This window comes from Erythrolamprus reginae, chromosome 3 (assembly GCF_031021105.1).
Source record: "Erythrolamprus reginae isolate rEryReg1 chromosome 3, rEryReg1.hap1, whole genome shotgun sequence".
NCBI classification, from domain to species: Eukaryota; Metazoa; Chordata; class Lepidosauria; order Squamata; family Dipsadidae; genus Erythrolamprus; species Erythrolamprus reginae.
In genome coordinates this window covers 77,907,123-77,912,935 of record NC_091952.1, presented here as the reverse complement: position 1 = coordinate 77,912,935, position 5,813 = coordinate 77,907,123, and positions in this window count along the sequence as shown.

The following is a 5,813-nucleotide window of genomic DNA, read 5'->3' as shown; positions in this document are numbered from 1 at the left end:
TACACTTTGGACTAATTGAATAATATTTGATTTACTGTATATATAGCTGCTTTAATATACATCATGAAGCTCTATGAGAGAACTGCGCAAGGGGCGGACTGCGGGCTGCATCTGGCCCGCCCACTATCTGTGACCGGTCCGCGTAGGTCGGGATCCGCTCCAATGTGAGGATGAAAGAGCTCACCACGTCTGCCAGGACTCCTCCGGTTCCTGCTTTCCTGATGAATCATGAGGAAAGCAAGAACCGGAGGAGTTCCGGCAGACGCGGTGAGCTCTTTCATCCTCGCACTGGAGCTGACCCCGACCTACTACCAAGAGCGGCCGAGCGCAGAAACCACGCAAACACTCCAGCACAGTGACTGTGGTGCACCGTGTTGCCATAAAGCAAACAATTAGGGGTTTGTAGAGTGGGTCTGGGTGTTTAGGTCAGGCCAGGGTCTGGGTCTTTAGAGTATATAATACAGTATTGGGTAGAACTGAGTTAATTATATTAGTCCGGCCCTCTAAAACCATCCCAATTTCAAATGTGGCCCCATGGCAAAATTAATTGCCCACCCCTGCTCTATGATTTACTTTGCATTGGTAACTGTTGAGAGAAGTTAAATTCACACAGATCTGATTATCACCCATTTGCCATGTGCATAGAGATAAAATAAGCTTCCAGTGTTTATGGCATTGGTTAGAGACAGGTTACTGCAAAATTGGTTTTCAGATGAGGTTTTTACGTGCTCTTCAAAGACCCTTTTGAAAAGAAGGGAATGCAACTCACAGAATTCCCCAGAACATGGATATCATTGACTGTGTTAATTGAAGACTCTAAAATGGTAAATTAATAATTTTTTTTTTTGGGGGGGGGGGGGGTCAGAATAGAGAAGACCTCTGCAAGTTAGATTTCTGGACTTTATAAACTGGCATAGTCTACCAAGTTCTTTTAAGTTTTCTTGTGCTTCTGTCAGAATCAACTATCTAAAACATATTGTACCCAAAAGAACAATCTGATGTCTAATTCCATTCTACACTTGTTATACTTTATTGAAATCTTAGGAACTATTTTCATGGGGTTGCTTAAACAACATCTCTGGGAATTTGACTTTTCTTTGTCCTCAATAACATGCAGCCGTCTAGCACATCACAATGAGGTATAATGTTCCCATCAATTTCAACAATGAGTGCCATATGGTTTTTGCTGTTCCCTTAATCTTTGCTTTAGTTCTATTCAAGAGGCTGGAAATTTTTCTAAAACAATGTAATCAAGTACTGTACAGAGGAGCCTTGGTCCCATTGTCACTTTTACCTATCCTTTCTACATTAAGTGGAATGATCTAGCCCACCTGTGCCAATCTTTCAATGGTTTCAGGTAATGATTGAATGCAAGCAATCTGAAATGGGCCTTAAGAATTTCCTAAGGATTTTCTGTTTTGTTAGATTTTCAAATATTTTGAATAGCTTTCTAATTAAATGCTTACGTTAAGTTCATAATTTTCTAAGGATTTCTTTTTAACTGAATGAGGTTTTTTTAAAAAAACTCAAAGCAGAATGCGAGCCTCTAAACTTGTTGAAATGTTTGTTTCTAAGGTGCAGTCTGCATTGGTTGCCGATCAGTTTCCAGTCAGAATTCAAAGTGATAGTTATGACCTATAAAGCCCTTCATGGCATCGGACCAGAATACATCCGGGTCCACCTTCTGCCGCACGAATCCCAGCGACCGGTGAGGTCCCACAGAGTCGGTCTGCTTCGGGTCCCATCAACTAAACAATGTCGTCTGGTGGGACCCAGGGGAAGAGCCTTCTCTGTGATGGCCCCAACCCTCTGGAACCAGCTCCCCCCGGAGATCAGAATTGCCCCCACCCTCCTTGCTTTTTGTAAGCTCCTTAAAACCCACCTCTGTCTTCAGGCTTGCGGGAACTGAACTACCCTTTTCCCCCTAGGCCTATACAATTTATGCATGGTATGTTTGTGTGTATGTTTGGTTTTTAAATAAGGGTTTTTTAATTATTTTAAACATTAGATTTGTCATATGCTGTTTATTACTGTTGTTTAGCCGCCCCGAGTCTACGGAGAGGGGCGGCATACAAATCAAATAAATAAATAAATACATAAATATCTGAAAAACTCTGGGCTTGGAAACAATCATCATTATTAGAAGTGCTAATCTATGTTAAGTAGAAGAGTAAAATATGAAATACTATCTCCAAAATATGAAAAAGTTAAACTGTTCGTATTCCTACATACAACAGGTCTGTCATAATATGTTCATACTTAATATTTTTGGGAATAGATTAAAAAAAAAATTCTACAATCCCCCATTTACCTAGGGTAGGCGAGTTTATCAATAATAACTTGTATAATAATTCATTTAAGTTTCAGTCTTGTGAATTCTAAAAATGACTGAGATTTGGATCTGTCTATTGATCATTTCTTATAAGGATCTCACAAAGCACGCAACTTCTTTGCATTTGGTTGTATTCAATAATATTTGATCAAGGTTTGATGATACATCGGAACCTGGGCCAGTTGATTTAATTTTTCCTCTTACTAATCACTACATATTATGTAACAAAGTACTGTATAAATACAGTTTTTCTTTTATTTGAAATCCTGCTCTATAAAAAGCTAATTTGGAATTGTGCAGATTTTGTGTTTGCTCATTCTAAAAACTTTTGGCATGTTGTGTGCATTACATTCAGCATGTGTATAGCATAATATTCAGCATTATATAGCATTATATTCAGCATATGATTCTATAGCAGAATGATGTACCAGCAAGATCATATTACCATCAGAATAGAAATAATTTTTGAGGTTAAAATCTGAAATGGGCATTAACAATTTCCTGATCATTTTCATTTTGTTAGTTTTGCAATCTTTTGGCTGGAGATTTGGGGAAGCTTATAAAACCCAATGATCTAAATAACTTTATTTGAAAACATGTTAAACAAAATGTTAGACTCTTAAAATGTATTTTATAGCATTTAGCATATAGTGCTACCACTTCATAGTGCTTTTACAGCACTCTAAGCAGTTTACAGAATCAGCATATTGCTCCCAACAATCTGGGTCCTCATTTTACCCACCTTGGAAGGATGGAAGGCTGAGTCAACTTTGACTTTAAAAAAGGATAAAATAATTTGCAGTAGGGTTATTGTGGAAAATACTTCTAGTAGTATTGTCTTCTTAAATTAGAGGTAATTCCTTTGCCACTCTTCTCTTTTGCTCATATAATAAATTGTTCTGTCTGGGTTCCCCCAGACGTCAACACCAACTAAAAAGAGTAGCCAGACACGCTGGTAAAAAGCAAAGTCATTTTATATCTTTGAAAACAAACACAGATAACAAAAACTGTTCTTACAAACTGGAATGCTATGACGCTTCACAGAAGAGTCACGACGGCCAGACAATACAACAGGTTTCTTGCTGGCACACACACCACTGTAGATAATAAAACCCACGCCTCCCCCAAGTTTTCAGCCTTTGAGGCCACAAGCCAGAATCAGAGACACCAAGGATCAAAGCAAGGTCACAGGACTCCCAAAAGATAACTCTCCACAATACAGGAAGGGCGGGCCTGCCTTTTCAACCTTTCTGAGGAGAACCACACCCAAACCCAGCTGTTGCCTATTAGGGATGGAAATACCTGGCTAATTGTCCCCTTCGTTGTGCTGCCCTTCTCTGCCTCATATCTATGATGGCTTGTGCTTTCTCATCTAATGACTCCAGGCTACTCGCTGGGGAGAGTCCCCCCCGGGGGTCTCAGGCTGTTCTCCCTCCTCCTCGTCCTGACATTCCTCTTCCCCATCTGCCTGGTCCTCCTCCTCCTCCTGTTCCTCGTCCTCCCCCTCTGAGCATGGAGCCGGCAGAGTTCCAGCTGTTCCCTGAGGAGCCTCAGGCTGAATCACAACAATAAATGTGGTTAAATAATAAATGGGGTTAAATATATTCCACTTAAAGACAAATCCTTTGCGAATAAATTAAAGTATTACTCCATGTTATTTCTCCAACCTGTTTTTTTGTGTATGTGTTGATTGGACTAAGGAAAACTGGCTGTCCAAGAGAACAGAAAAAGATGAGCATTGTAACAATATTGTAAACACAGCAGTAAAATGACCGTCCAGAGTTAGATAACTCAGTGGCTATTGTTTTCTAAACCAGTCCTCTTTATGAGTAGCGGGGGGGAAAATTTCAGAAGAAATTACATCCTAAAAGTAAATTAGCTACTCCACATTATTTCCACCCTTTCATTCATTTTCCATCCCAAATAAGAGTTGGATGTCACATTTGCAGAAACAGGTGAGATAATCAGAGCAGAAAATTTAATGTATATTGTCCTATTCCCCCCTAAGTTTTCTTGCTTAATTTTTGAATTTTCTGTTTATATGAAAGTTAAGCAGTGAAATGAACATGTTCCATCCAAATAAAAGAATCCCGAACAACTAATCAATTTTCAGACTATATGTTGATAAAAGTATAGTGTGGTTTTTTGTTGTATCCATTTGAAAAAAATATTTAATAAACAGGTACTTCTCTACTAGGGAAGATACTATTCCTCACATAATAACTTGAGTTTTCTTACATTTTAACTGCTTACTGAAACATATTGCTTCATGAACAGATTATTAAGACAGAATAGAAATATCACAAAGTTCCTGCATTAAATCTATAAATTTATTTTATTCTTAATATTTTTGAGATTACTGTAATTAGATATAAGTGGTTGCATCTGTGTTTGCTTTTTGACACATCTTTTAAAAGTTGATCTAAGATTTTCTCTGCACTCTAAGAAATTCCACAATCAGGTTGATCAAAAACATTTCTATACTATTTTTCATTAAACTAGAGCCTGAGACAGTTTATGATTAAAAATGATTCACAAATGATCAAATTAACTTAAAATTCATGAAACTGTTGCAAGAACACAAGTCTTAAACCACTGCAGAGGAATGATGTTGAGTCATTCTGTGTGAAATGTATTTGTCAGCAGTTTTCAGTTAAGTAAATTAAGAGATCAGATAAACATACAGTACTATTCATTTAACATACTCAATATATTTCTTCTACAGTACAACTTTCTTTTACCAGAAGAGGTCACTGTTCTACACTTTGTGCAAGTGTCCCAGTGTATTCCTGTCCTTAATGACAGATATACTTTCTGCTTATAGTCTAAGTAAGGCTTTTCCAATCCAGGGCAATCAAGATGTTTAGTTAAAACTTTCATTATCCCATCCAGCCTAGTCATAGTTCAACATAACTAGGGGGCACAAAAATGATGGAAGGCTAATCTAGGTCTTAGCTTCTGAGTTGAAAACCATGAAACTCCAGACAGAAAAGATCAGAAAACTTTCCTTTCTCCAACAACTTGTAAAACTTTTAAAAGTTGAATATCAACCAATATTAGACTTACTGGAATTGCTATATTTTTGTTTGCTTAGAAAATGCTATTCTGTGGACATAACTACCATATCTTTTGCAAAAAGAGAACTTGTTCTTACATCTTTCTTGTTCTTACAGTCTTTAATTATTTAGTTCAATTTGTTCATCTTTAGTTCAACTTGTTCTTACATCCTTTAGTTATCCAATTTTTTTACAACCCAGATATTTCAGCCAGACCCAAAAAATAACTTACATGGACTGAGAGAAAAATCAGAAATGGTGTGGCATAAATAAGGGAAAAGTTAAAATTAGCTAGCATATGATGTAAAACCTAAAAGCAGGCAGCATGATATACAGTAATTCTGGATTACACACCAAAAAAATTACCCTGTGGTCCAAAAATTATCTACCTCTAGACTATTTATGATGGGTTCAATTTTTAGACT